Source organism: Rosa rugosa, chromosome 3 (genome assembly GCF_958449725.1).
Source record: "Rosa rugosa chromosome 3, drRosRugo1.1, whole genome shotgun sequence".
Taxonomy (NCBI): domain Eukaryota; kingdom Viridiplantae; phylum Streptophyta; class Magnoliopsida; order Rosales; family Rosaceae; genus Rosa; species Rosa rugosa.
Genome location: NC_084822.1, coordinates 39,334 through 52,498, shown reverse-complemented (window position 1 = coordinate 52,498; position 13,165 = coordinate 39,334). Strand labels below are relative to the sequence as shown.

At 39.2% G+C, this 13,165-nt stretch overlaps 2 long non-coding RNA genes across 2 annotated transcripts; both read left to right on the top strand.

Moving 5' to 3' along the window:
• Positions 1–465: 465 nt before the first annotated feature.
• On the top strand, positions 466–1,613 carry LOC133741319 (uncharacterized). The gene is made up of 3 exons (XR_009861801.1): positions 466–583; positions 686–832; positions 1,503–1,613. It is a non-coding gene; the product is annotated as an uncharacterized LOC133741319 (long non-coding RNA).
• Positions 1,614–2,223: 610 nt separating this feature from the next.
• Positions 2,224–4,139, top strand: LOC133741318 (uncharacterized). Its single transcript, XR_009861800.1, has 3 exons — positions 2,224–2,289; positions 2,834–2,978; positions 3,691–4,139. It is a non-coding gene; the product is annotated as an uncharacterized LOC133741318 (long non-coding RNA).
• The last annotated feature ends 9,026 nt before the right edge of the window (positions 4,140–13,165 follow it).

The window sequence follows — 13,165 nt, the reverse complement described above, 5'->3', positions numbered from 1 at the left end:
TATGTGATGTTGTCCAAGGTTGATTAACACAATGGTGGATAAAAGATGTTGTCTAATTGTTTTTAATCACACAACAGTTATTACTTCTCTGTTGTGCAATTACTCTTAATACAATGGTTGAAAAATATGTCGTCTGATTGTTTTGATTCACACAACAGTTTTTTAGTTGTCTATTGTGTGACTTTGTTTCAGACAATGTACTGAAATTGATGTTGTCTGAGTTTTAGGGTTCAATAGTTTGCTCAGCCCGCCTAATTTTTTGGTCGAAAGTTAAACTTCCCACTTTTTCTTTAATTCCACACATATTCGCACTGCAATTTTGCTCGGCCCGCCTCTATTTTTCAGTTGACCTCTCTCTCTCTCTCTCGCTGTGCATCTCTTCCCACCGAGACCCTCTCATCCTCTCAGCAACATCGTCGCCGTCGTCTCTCCCCAAACCCCCAACCCCCAACCTAGCTTCTGTCCCTAGACGCCTCCGACCCCCTTCACGATAAAGGTTCTCTCTCTCTCTCTCTCTTCGGCACGGCTGCACGGGCCCTCTATTCTCAGTCGCCGGTGACATTGTTGATTTGCTACCTCGCTGGTAAGTCGAATTTCTGGGTTTTAGACTTTTAGTTGATTTGATGCCTCTTTCATGAATCATGATTCTCACAATCTCACAATTTTTGGGTTTTACACTTTTTAGTCGAAGGCTCGAACTCTTCACTCTTGGTTTGCTCTCTTCGACTCTTCCTCAAGTTGTGATTCTGTGAAGCTCGGTGACTCAAGCTTGGAGAAATTTGTGTTCGATTTCTGGGTTCAAGTTCGGTGATTCTTCAAGCTCAATTTCTGGGTTCGAATTTCTTGAATCTCTTGTTAAGTTGCTAGGTTCGATTAAGTTTCTCATTCTTAAGTTTTTGATTTTGGGCTGTGGTGTTTCTGGGTTCGATTAAGTTGCTGGGTTCGAGCTGTTTTGGACGACTTTGCTTACTGTATCTGTTTTGAAATATCAATATTTGGCCTCTGTATCTATTTTGGATGGGAATTGAATCAATTGATTAATTAATAATTGAATTGCATTTGTTTTGGCCTCTGTGAATGAGAATTAAATCGATTGATTGATTGAATTGCATATTTGCATATGTTTTGGCCTCTGTTAATGGGAATTGAATCGATTGATTAATTGAATTGCATTTGCATCTGTTTTGGCCTCTGTGAATGGTTGTTGAATGTTGAATACTGTTTTTGTTTATATAATTACATGATTTCTTCTGGTTAGCCAGTCAATGAGTACATTGACGCAGCTGTGAGACATGTTCTCCTTAGGCAGGGTGTTCATTAAGGTCAAGATCATGCTTGACTGGGATCCCAATGGCAAGCAAGGACCCATGACTCCTCTACCTGATCTTGTTACAATCCACCAACCAAAGGATGATGAATTGATCAGTTTGTCAGGCGGGCACCAGAAATTGAAGCAGCACCTATTTTGGTCCCAACTGATGTTGTTCTTTTCATGTTTCCAGGAGGATGCTGTGAAACAACTACAAAGTCTGCAGAAAGAAATTCAGGATTCAATGAATGAGCTTGAGGAGATGAGACCTCTGTATGAGAATCAAGTCATGAGGGAAAAGGAGATGACAAAAGGGTATGTCTATAGATATTTATTATCAGAAAGTTATATCAGCTTGTTATTCTTTTGCTTCATCCCTTTGAAAATATATAATCTTATATATTTTGTTTATAATATGTCATGTCATCTCCATACCATTCATGTGCAGGCTACAAAATTAATTTGTTCATCTAGTCTCCATGTATTAGACAAATACAATGTTAATTTGCACACTAATCCAGTTGTCTACCTTCTGCGCTATCCCTATAGTTGCTAAATTTGGTGCAATTATAGGAAAATAATTAAGTTGCCCTTGTAATGAATTAGTGTTCATTACATGGGAAACTTAAATCTTACATGGCTGCCTCTCCTCATTTCTGTTTTACTCGAACACTTTATTTAATCAGTTTTTAGTACTCTGTGCACCTGTTTTATATGATTGAACTATGGCTTTGTAACAGTTATGTGTTATCTACACATGCTCTATCAAGTCCATTCCAACGTCACTCTATTTGGTGCAATACAATTACAAAAGAGAAGGCAGGCTTGAATGAATCGCAGTGGATGGTAAGTAGAGGGGTGAGTGAGTGAGGCAATGAGACTCGTTGGTTCTTTTTGGTCTCGTCAGACTCTTTGGTTGATAGCCAGCCAACCAAACCGTGCATCCCCAGTTTCCCAGTTCTTGTGGAATTCTCAGTGAGGTAATGTTCCTTTGCAGATTCTTATTTATCATTCTACTGAATGTGCGATAATCAGGGTTGTGGCATGGGAGGATTCTCAACTATCATACCCAATGGGGATATCACCACTAATTGCACTGGTTGAACTTCTCGGAATAGATTTTTGGAAATATACACATGCTTGTAATGTACGTTGGAAAATTAATGTTTGTAGTGATATACTTTCAGCACATATCTGGAACTGAATACTAGCAGTTAGATTTCGTTGATGCTTGTGGTTTTTTTTTTTTTTTTGTGAACAAATGATGCTTGTGGTTTTAGTTTGTTCAAAATAAGGCCTCATCTTAATGATTTTATAACACACATGGTCCCTTGGATGATTTGGGTTTAGTTTTAGCCAACAAATCACAGCATCGATCATTACAGAACTATCATCATTACAAAGTTGTACTACTATTGATGTTATTTAAAAAAAAAAAATAATAATGTAATTTATTCTGAGATTTGCAAAAGTGGTGCTAGGTGCTGGTATTTTTTCTCACAATTGGTTCTCTCTGGAATATAGAATAATGGAGCACGAGAAGCAGCTTAGCATACTTTATCAAAAACAAGGTCGTGCGACCCAGTTTCCAAGCAAAGCTGCTCGTGACAAATGGCTTCAAAAGGAAATTGATGTTCTTGAACGAGTTCTTTCTTCAAATTTGGCACAGGTATGACCTCCTTTTTAAGTATTTTTTGTACCATATATGTCATATCAGGGTGTTGCTCATGGCATCTGACTATTTGGTGCTTTATGTATTGCATAATTACATAGTAGATATAGAACCTTATGCCACTCGGAGCCATTTGAGGAGTTCCTCAGAAATTTTACTTCAATTTATTTTAAATTTGTTTCTTTTGTTTTTCATTTTAAATTGCTAATCTTTTCTCAGAACTGTCATCAAGCATGCTGGCTGAAATGGAAGTCAATTTAAGTTAACTGATTATGGGATTCATATCATAAATCTGAAAATTTGATTGAACCAATAAATTCATATCATATAAATAAGTACAGATTCGGAGCAAACTGTGATCTATTGACAGATCTAACTGTACACATGGCTACAGTTATACAAAACTTAAAAAAAGAAATTGTTTCCTAGGTTTAAAATTGTTTTTACTGATATTGAGTTTAATTGGTGAATGGTGAGTGGGTAAAGTAAAGTAGTTTTCACTTTTTCTTACTTAATAATTGGCCAAGCAGGTCCCAGCCATCCCAGCTCTCACAGAAGAGAGACCCAGCTTAGATATCACTCATCATATTCTGCATTTGTATAGTTTTCAACATGAGGGCTTTATGTTTCCCATTTTTTGTAACTGTTTGCTCTGTATTGTGATCTCTCTCCCTCTCTCTCCCCTTTGAAACCTTTAATTCCATTTCAGGCATGGGAGTTGATGATTCTGAAACTGACGCTATAATAAATTGTGAGATCAAACTAGAATTCTGATGTTCATATACCTGTTGGATCATTTCATGCCTTGTTAAGAGATTTGTATTAGTTTTCTGTTAGCTTGTTTTAAAATGAACTTTTAGTCAACCAGGTGGCATTGGGTGAAAAAAGTGCTTATCTAACTTCCCATCATTCATACATACATAAAGGAGAGGCATCAAGGCATAGGGGAGTGACAGCGAAAGTAAAGGCTGTTGTTGATGCAACTTCTGCTGGCATCTTCATTGTCATCACAAAGTGTGTTCTTCAAGACTTGGTTGGTTTCAACATTTTACTTAATTTTGTTAGAAAACTAGTTCTGTTGATGTAATGACTTTGTTGGATATATGGATGAATGTATTGGATTTTAACATAAATGAATGTGTTTTGGATGTGATGTCATTTTGAATGTCTATCAGACCGTTCAATCCAGCTAAAAACTATTGTCCAATAATTGATCATCACAAAATGCCTAACAAAAACTGTTGTATGAGCCATCTAACTATAATACTATGAGGACTAAAAAAATGAGAAAGTCATTGTCCAGCAAAACAACAAACAACAGTTTTTTGGAGAAATCTATAGTATCAGTAATGGATGGACAATGAGATTTGCAAGTACATATTGTCTGACAAAGCCTTCAGACAACAGCAAGCATATAAGCCTCTGTTGTCTGGCACACCCTTCAGACAACAGCAAGCATATAAGCCCCTGTTGTCTGGCACAACATTCAGACAACAGTAAGTATATAAGCCGCTGTTGTTTTTCTTGGTGTTCAGACAACAGACAGCATAGTAGTCGCTGTTGTAGTAAACTTTATCAGACGACAGTTTTTTGGTATTGTCTGATCCATGTATCAGACGGCATTGAGATAGACAACATCAAAGTATATAATCAGACGACAGTGAAAAACTGTCGTCTGATTCTAAAATTGGTGAAAAACCGGACTTGTACATACATGTACATTTACAAGCATAATTAGCTATAATGGGCTACGCTCATTGTACCGCCAGAGGTACTAATTCCCGCCAAAGGAATAACATACAGATACACAGCCAGGCGAGCTACAGCCTGAGCCTCGAATCACCCTCCAGATCACCGCCGACACGCCGCCACACGCCGTGCCAAGATAGCATCAGAAGCTCCTAAAGCTGGGGACTGAAGCACATCAGTCCCACATCGAAAACAAGGAGAAGATCAGCCTCCTCCTCACCTATAAAAGGTTCTCTCCTCTCTCCTCATTAAATACACATTTACTACTCATTTATTATTATGCTGTCTATATGCATTGACTGACTTAGGCATCGGAGAAGTGAAAACCGCCCAACACGGTCTCCCTCTGACGCCCTGTCTTTCATTTGACAGCTAGCGAAGATCACCAAGTCTACAGAGTAGCGGTCCGCCCACCGGCGTTAAACGAAGGTTAGGCTACCGCCGGACTTTGAGCATTAACACACGTTAACAAGATCAGATACCCTCTAAATCTTGAGCTAAAGGTCATTCACTTATTCATACCATGACGAACTACAATGACAAAGGTGCGGTTGATCAGTCAAAGAAACTCGCCAACCCCCAGCTCCTCAACCCTCTGGTGCCCATAGCGCGCACATTGGAATTCGAATCCCCGCTTAACGCTGACAATCAGCGTTATGTCATCACTCTTGACAATACTCTACTCCGCTCTGCAATGGAAGACAAACTAGGTAGTAGCAGCCAAGCGCTAGGCCAGGACCTTGTAGCCAAGCTAGAATTGGCACTGACGGACCTGCATCGCATCAATAGAGAGCATGAACATGAGCGAAAAGAGAATGCAGAAGCCCAGAATCAAGTGACAGAATTAGTGGGAAAGTTCGATAAGCTGAAGAAGGCCTTATAAGGTGGCATCCATCCTATGGGGAATGCACTTTCACAAAGTGCAGGACCTGATGCCGGCTTGAGGGTCGCGGAAAAAGCAACACGGTAAGCCGGCACAATGCCGAAAAATTTGATTCTGCATATGGGAGTTTCACCGAATCCCCAAAAACTGGCAGGGTGTGGTGCGGCACCCCACCTAAGGTTGGCTAATAAGCTGGTAGTAGATTCAGACCCACCTGACAACTCCTTTAGCGCGAGACAACCAAGGGAGATGGTTAATCAAGCACAGTTACATCAATAGCCAGTCCTCATTGCCAACCAGGCCTATCCCAATCCCACAATTGATGCCATTACCTTGATCCTTGGTAAGGTGCAAGAGTTAGAAAAAAACGCTACTCCGGACAGAGGCTTGCGTCAATAGCCAACCCACTGTTTGCTGCATGCCCTGGCCTATTCACTCACAGAATATTGTAAACTATCAAGCCAGCCTACGCCAAAACTCCAAAAATTGCCCAATATAGTGGCTTGACATACCCCTTCGTCCACATGGATACCTTCAAGAAAGTAACCAACAACAAGGGCTTTGATAACACAACTCTATGCCATCTATTCAGCGAAACGCTAGATAGTGAAGCAATGAGCTGGTTCTTTGAATGCCCCCCAAGCTTTATCGACTCGTTTGCAATCTTTTCATCCTCATGATGAAAAAGCACCATAACTCCAGCCAGTTGTTCAAAATTCAGCACAGTCTTGACGAGTCTCTACGCACATTAGTCACAAGGTGGTGAACGACTACGTTTAGATGAAGGGACTTTGACAAGCTAGTAGCGCTTGCTGTCTTCAAGCAAGGACTTCTGAAAAGCTACTTCATGTATTATCTAAATTACAAGTTTACAACTGCCTAAATGCAACCTATGACCATGTCATGAGTGAGGCAATCTGGCTGCATAGGTAGAGTACAACACTTATTGAGCCACTCCGCCACCGCTATAAAGTCCCGTAAAAAATATTTAGTCTTCTTCCTCCCACCAGCCTACCACCAACCATCAGCCAAACACAACCACCACATAGCCAAATCACAAGAAGTAAGAGTGGCAGCAGGGCAACTGTTACGTCCCGTATCTCAATTTACCGGTCTACTAGTCATTTGGATGGTAAACAGGAATTACTTTCACTTTTACTTTGTTTTAATACTGTTAGTTGCCCTAAATAGTTGACTTTTTGTTCAGGTCAAAATTTGAGAAAATTTCCTTCATGAAAGTTGTAGAGAACGTTAAACCGAGCGCGTGTATATGTGGTTCGTAAAAATCGGAGTTCGTATGCGAAAGTTATAAGCGAAAGATTAAAGTTACTGTTCATGGTAACTTTCTATAAATAGCCGAGTTACTGTGGTAGATTTCCATTTTCGGAAATCTACTGAATTTTCTCTCTCTTCTTCCCCGACTTTCCTTCCCCTTCTGCCGTTTTCTTCCACCGGCGAATTCTTCCGTTTCCGGCCACCCCACGACGGAATCCGGGCGCCGGCAGGCTCGCCTCCTCCTCCTTGTCATGCCTGGGGTGGTGTTTTGCGGTGGCTCGGCCGGAGGAGCTCGGAATTGAGCTGCGAAGTTTACTGTAGCAAAACGAAGGTTTCGTCGATTTCCGTCGATTCCGGCCGTTTCCGGCCACCAAACCACCGTCGAAGGTGCGGTTTTTGCCAAGGATCATTTTGCCCCTAGCCTTGAGCCACGATTTGCAGTGTAGAGGGAGAATTGATCGAAACCCGATCCTAGGGTTCTTGGAATTTCTGGGTTTTCTTCACCAGCCAAATTCGATCACTTAAAGGTAAAATTGGAACATGTTGTAGTTATGAAAATTGTTGGGTCTGTTGAATAGGTGGTGCTGCCAAAATTTGGTGGCCATTGGAGGTGGTGGCTACTGGCGCGTCAGCCCCACGCGCCGCCACTGTGGGTGGCGCGTGGAGGCGTGTAGGGCAGTGTTTTAATTCCAATTTTTAGCCCATTAAATTCTATAAATGTTGTAGAGGTTGTATGTGAAGTTTGGTGATTTTTGGAGAAACTTGGAATTAATTATGAATTTTTGAAGTTTAGGGTTTCTATTATCGAATTACGAGAATCCGACCGTCGGATATCTCTCGGTTCTGCCTTGGAACCTTTAAATTAACGAATTGGTATTAGTGGTATAATTTGGGTTGAATCCGAGGAGAAGTGGAGATGTAATTATGAGGAATTGATTTTAGGAATCGTACTATTTTGTTGAATAACTATTCACAGAATATAATTGTGTACAGGGCGATGTACCGAGCTATTGCTCGATGAAGGAACTCGTATGCGTGATCGTCAGAATAGTACTATGAGTGGACTTTTGTTTTAAATAATGATGCATGCGTTTATTTTCTTGAATTAATGCTTTATTTAATTAACATATTACTTTTCGAGCATATGAATTGATTTCGGAATTTGATTTCGGTTTATCTCGTGGATTTGCTTTCAATAATGATTTTCATGAAGTGATTATGATTTATTCCGGTTGTGAATTTCGGATATTAATTTTGTTATGCTCGGATTCGAAACTTTGATTTATGTTGTTTTTCAACAAAGTATTTTCAATGGTATTTTTCCGAAATGGAATATTAGTTCATTATTGAACTTCCTTGCTTATTCATCATTGACTCGAGAATATTTTTGGCGTGTGGGACACGCCGTTGATTTATTGATCTTTTTTATTTATTTATCGACTTTCGGATTTTGGCATTGGGAATGCCTTGATGATTTTGGAATTGGTTTTGTTTCGAATTATGGAGATTATGATTTATTATTATTTCTCGCATTTTTGCTATTGATTTGAGATACTCTTGGCGTGTGGGACACGTCGTTGGAAATTCATTTGCGAGAGTTGGGGAAGCCTTATGTATTTATGGATTTATGTGGTTTTCGGATTTTCTTTTGCCATACTTTGGGTGACTATTATCATTGCTAGCATTGATTCGTCCGCCTTTGTGGCGAGGTGATGGGATCACCGAAGCCCGTCCACCTTTGTGGCGCTGGTTACTGTCTTTGTGACAGTAATGCTGAAGCCCAGTATCCTAATCGCTAGCTATACATAGTGGCGTGTGGGTATATAACGGGAGTATATGGGAGTACTTTAGCCTGGGAGGCTCATTCGTATGGCTATCTTCTTCCCCTACTTTTATATTATTTCTGGGCTAGCGGGGTCTAGTCCGATGATACGATACTCAGCAGATTTGATTTACAGTTCCCAGTTTCCAGTTTCCTGATTTTTAAAGATAAATGTTTTACCATTGTTGCATGCATCGAGTTTTTAAAGAAATAAATGTGGGAAAGTATAAAATCCTTTTTCTTTTCAATTATTTATTTTTGTCCACTCACGCTAACGTTTTCATATACTTTTCCCCTGGGCCCTTCGGTTTCAAATGCCCAGTTTGCAGGCGAAATTAGTTGAGGTCGGGCGTACATGGAGTCGAGGCATAGCCAACAGCATTGCTTCTGCGTACTCATTCTATTTCTGTTTTCTTTGTTACCTAGTGGATTAGTATTGCTCTGATAACCTATGAGATTAATATTGTTTTTGGGTTGAGACTGATATTTATGAAATTGGAGTTGTGATTTGGGGAGCAGATGGCTCCAGGAGATTAAGGATGGATGATTTAGAAGTGTAAATGTTTTCCTACAGGTTTTGGGTAGCCTACTTTTAGGGGAAGTTCCGCCAAATTTTTGGTAGAATTTCTTCTAAAGTGGGCCCCGTAGGGCCACTTTGGATTTCGGGGTGAAATCCGGGGTGGGTCCTGTCAGTTGGTATCAGAGCTTTAGGTTGTCAGATTCTGTAGACTTGTTTCTATCCTGTCACCTTATACGCTTGATGTTACACAGTACCTCCCGAGTGATGGCCCGACTGCAGCAGTTCCCCATCGTTTACTCTTCGGTGCTGATGTACTCATTAAGTGTGTAAGGTACATGTCTAGATGGTGTTCCTTTAGGTGCTATGCCTCTTGTATGCCGACCTCCGAGGGTTTTCGTTGCGTATTGGATTGTTTGTATGTTTTCCACATTTTCTTGCTGATGGTAGAGTAAGACTACTCTACAATTTCGAGTTGTGCTACGAGGTATGATTCGAGGAAATGTTGTGGTTATTTCTTCCTCAGTGCTAGTAAGTTTGTTGGGCAGGGTTTAAGGTGAGAGAACGGAGTTCGATTCCGTGCTTAAGTGAGCGAGACGAGCGACTATAGCTTTGGGTCGTCTCCGAATACCTAGAATCATAATGGTTATTTGAAGTGGGACTAATAGTAATAGTGGTTCTGACTTTGAACCGAGTTTCAGGGAATGTGTCACGTATACGTGGTTGATGTTGCGTGCATCATTTTGGAACGATACTTTGCAATTCACAAAGAAAACCGGATTGGAAATTTCTCCATTTGGACACCATGGGCTGTTGACCTGACCATGACTTGTGGACATAGTTTTGTTTAAGTGAAGGAAATTGATTTTTGTGGCTCTTTGTGTTATGAACTGGTTTTCTTAAGTTTTGGATCGTAGTGAATATGGAGATGTACAGAAATGAGTTTTTGAAGTCATTTTGTGTTTTAAGTTTAAGTAGGCGGGACGCTTAAAGTTTTGCAATGGAGTTTGATCTTGGTCAGTAAATAATGGAGAGGATTAGAACCAATTCTTTGTAAATGATATTTTACGAGAGTGTATGTCTTTGGTTATTGATTTAGGTTAAATGGTTTAACGCAATTTCAGGGATTGACGGTAGTGACCCTGTTGGGTATCCATAGTGGTTCAAACGAATTACTATGTGATACGGAGTTTGATTCAATTTCTGAATCGTGAAGTCATAGGAATTGAATTGTAGTAAGTTCTTGAAAGAGCAATTGATAGATCGAATGGTTGAGATTTTATAAGAGTAGTAGTGGAGTAACTCTAAGGATATGGGTTTTCCCAGTTGACTCAAGGAGTATTCCAGGTCATAATTTGACCAGAGTTCTAAGTTATATTTTGAGTAAAACTTCTTACGTGTTGAACTTGGAATTTGATCGTTAGGTGGTGGGACCACCTTCGGATCTAGGTATCACTGGGAGTGATAGGAGATGTTGGACGGGTGTCCATCTTAAAATGGGTGATGTTGTCAGGGGAGGATGACCGGTGTAGCAAAATTTTGGATTTTATAAATCGATTAAAAGCACAAAAGGGAGTATATATTGAGGTCTTGAAAGGTTTCAGAAATCAAGGATATTCGAATCGTCTTCGACGGTTTCGATCACTTTTATCTCGTATGAAGGTACTACTTGGTGTAATTGGATGTCTGTTTGGGAGAAATCATTGAACTTGGCATCAAGAATTGGTCGTAGTAACACCACAGGGCACTATGCCAATAATAGCTTCAGACGACAAATATAATCTGTCGTCTGATATGCAAATTATCTGTAGTGTATCCAGCTGTCATCTCTTATGGCATCAGACGACAGATATCCTCCGTCGTCTGTCCTCACTCAGACTACAGAAGTTTCACAAGGCTCTGTCTTCTGAACAACCCAACTTTCAAGGATTTGGAACTTTCTGTAGTTACTAATCACATACAACGACACATTAATGTTGTTGAAATGAGGTACAAACTACAGTTTTAATAAAACCTCTGTCATCCGAAAACAAATAAGAAAACATATATATGTTGTCTGAAGTTACCAAAATAAAGACTTGTTTGACAATCTGTTGTTTGATAATGAATTGAACTTCAGTTTTATGTTGTCTGTTAGAAGTATTTCTGTTGTTTGATAGTGAATTGAACTTCAGTTTTCTGTTGTCTGGTAAAAGTATTATGTAGTTTGATAGTGAATTGAACTTCAGTTTTCTGTTGTCTGTTAAAGGCATCTCTGTTGTTTGATAGTGAAATAAACTTCAGTTTTCTGTTGTTACTGTATTTGTGATACAACATATCATAAACCTGCATTTGTTGGATTTGAACCATAGCAAACCTCATTCTGTACACTAGTCATCAATAAGGCATATTAATTATAAGATCTGAAATCAGCAAATTCCTCATTGCATAAATTAACCCACCAAAATACATTCCCATCAGTAGCATAATACTAAACTAGCAAGCATGCTAGCCTTTACATCAACCGATTTTAATTACTGCCATTGTTGCACGGATCCTAATCTAACTAAGACAAAAACCTAGTAGCATCCATAGAGTAGTTACAGCAACTGCATGCATTTGTTCAACACTTTCCATCAGTTCTGTCAAAATGCACAAAAGCAGTTCCTAGACACTACTACTGCTCATAACCTACCAGAAACAAAAGCATATATATAGGCTGATACTTAATTTTCTGGAAACTTCAAAACATGCTTAGCCCATTCCGCTCGGATCTCATCAATATCCTTGTCTGTGTAAACCAAATTTGACCTCGTTCCCCACTGCAATAAGGAAATGCGCGCAGCAAATTAAATATGAAAGTTATATGCACAGAGCATGCACTATATCATTAAACAATAAAGTCCATAGGTAAGCAGTTGATCAATTTTACCTCATAGAAATGATAGAATGCAGGGTAATTGATAGGCCTGACAATTGGATTCAAAAAAATTCCTGCTTTAATGAATCCTATCCACCATAGACGCTCCAGCAGAAAAAGTAATGTCCACACCGTTACTAGTCACTACACTAGATAAAATTAACAGCTGAATTAAAAATCTATAATCCTGTAGTAAAGTATCAAAACATGCACTCAAAAATATACAATCTACTTTACTGGGAATCAAAGAATGCACAACACACTCAAAGTCACAAACCTGCAGCAAGCTTTCTTTTTACACTCCAATTGTGCTATTACCTCAGGATTTGACGGAGCTAAAGATTGTGCTGCCATAGCAAATTCTACAGCTTCTTTATATTTGGCCAATTGCAAGATAATAGCATTCATCAATAAAAAAAAATACTTTACCAAAAACAAAGACAGGTCCAAAGTCCATACTTATCAAACTTCTCTCAGTTCATTCATGATCTAACACATGTTTCTTAGATATACACAAAAAACATATAACAGAAAGTAGTTTATCAAGCCAAGCTGACAACATTTTGAGAACAAGAAGCACCAGATATTGCTTAGGTAACTATATGGTTATAGATAAGCTGCATGTTTCCTTTCCTTAAGTTTATTATAAACGTTTCCCTACTGCAATTCCTTGCATATGTTATGGTAAGTGGAAAAACAAAGGTCAACAGAATTTATATATTTGGCGTTATCCTTTGGTGGCAATATTGCAGTAGCTTTTAAATGGAAAAATTACTTGATCAATCTTATCTGTATATATAAGTACAATTTATTTCCTAACTCCAATTTTCCTCCACCCCTAACCCATCAAACGAAACAATAAAAGCTCAGACCATCATACACTTAAGTGCAGTACAATATTACCTGTGGTAAAGCTTCAGACATATAGTAATGAGCTCTGAAAGAGGAGTTATCAATTTTCAGGGCATTATAGCAATCTCTTATAGCCATATGAGCATCGTTTTTCTAATTACGCTGGAAAAGAAAAAAAGGGAAAGAA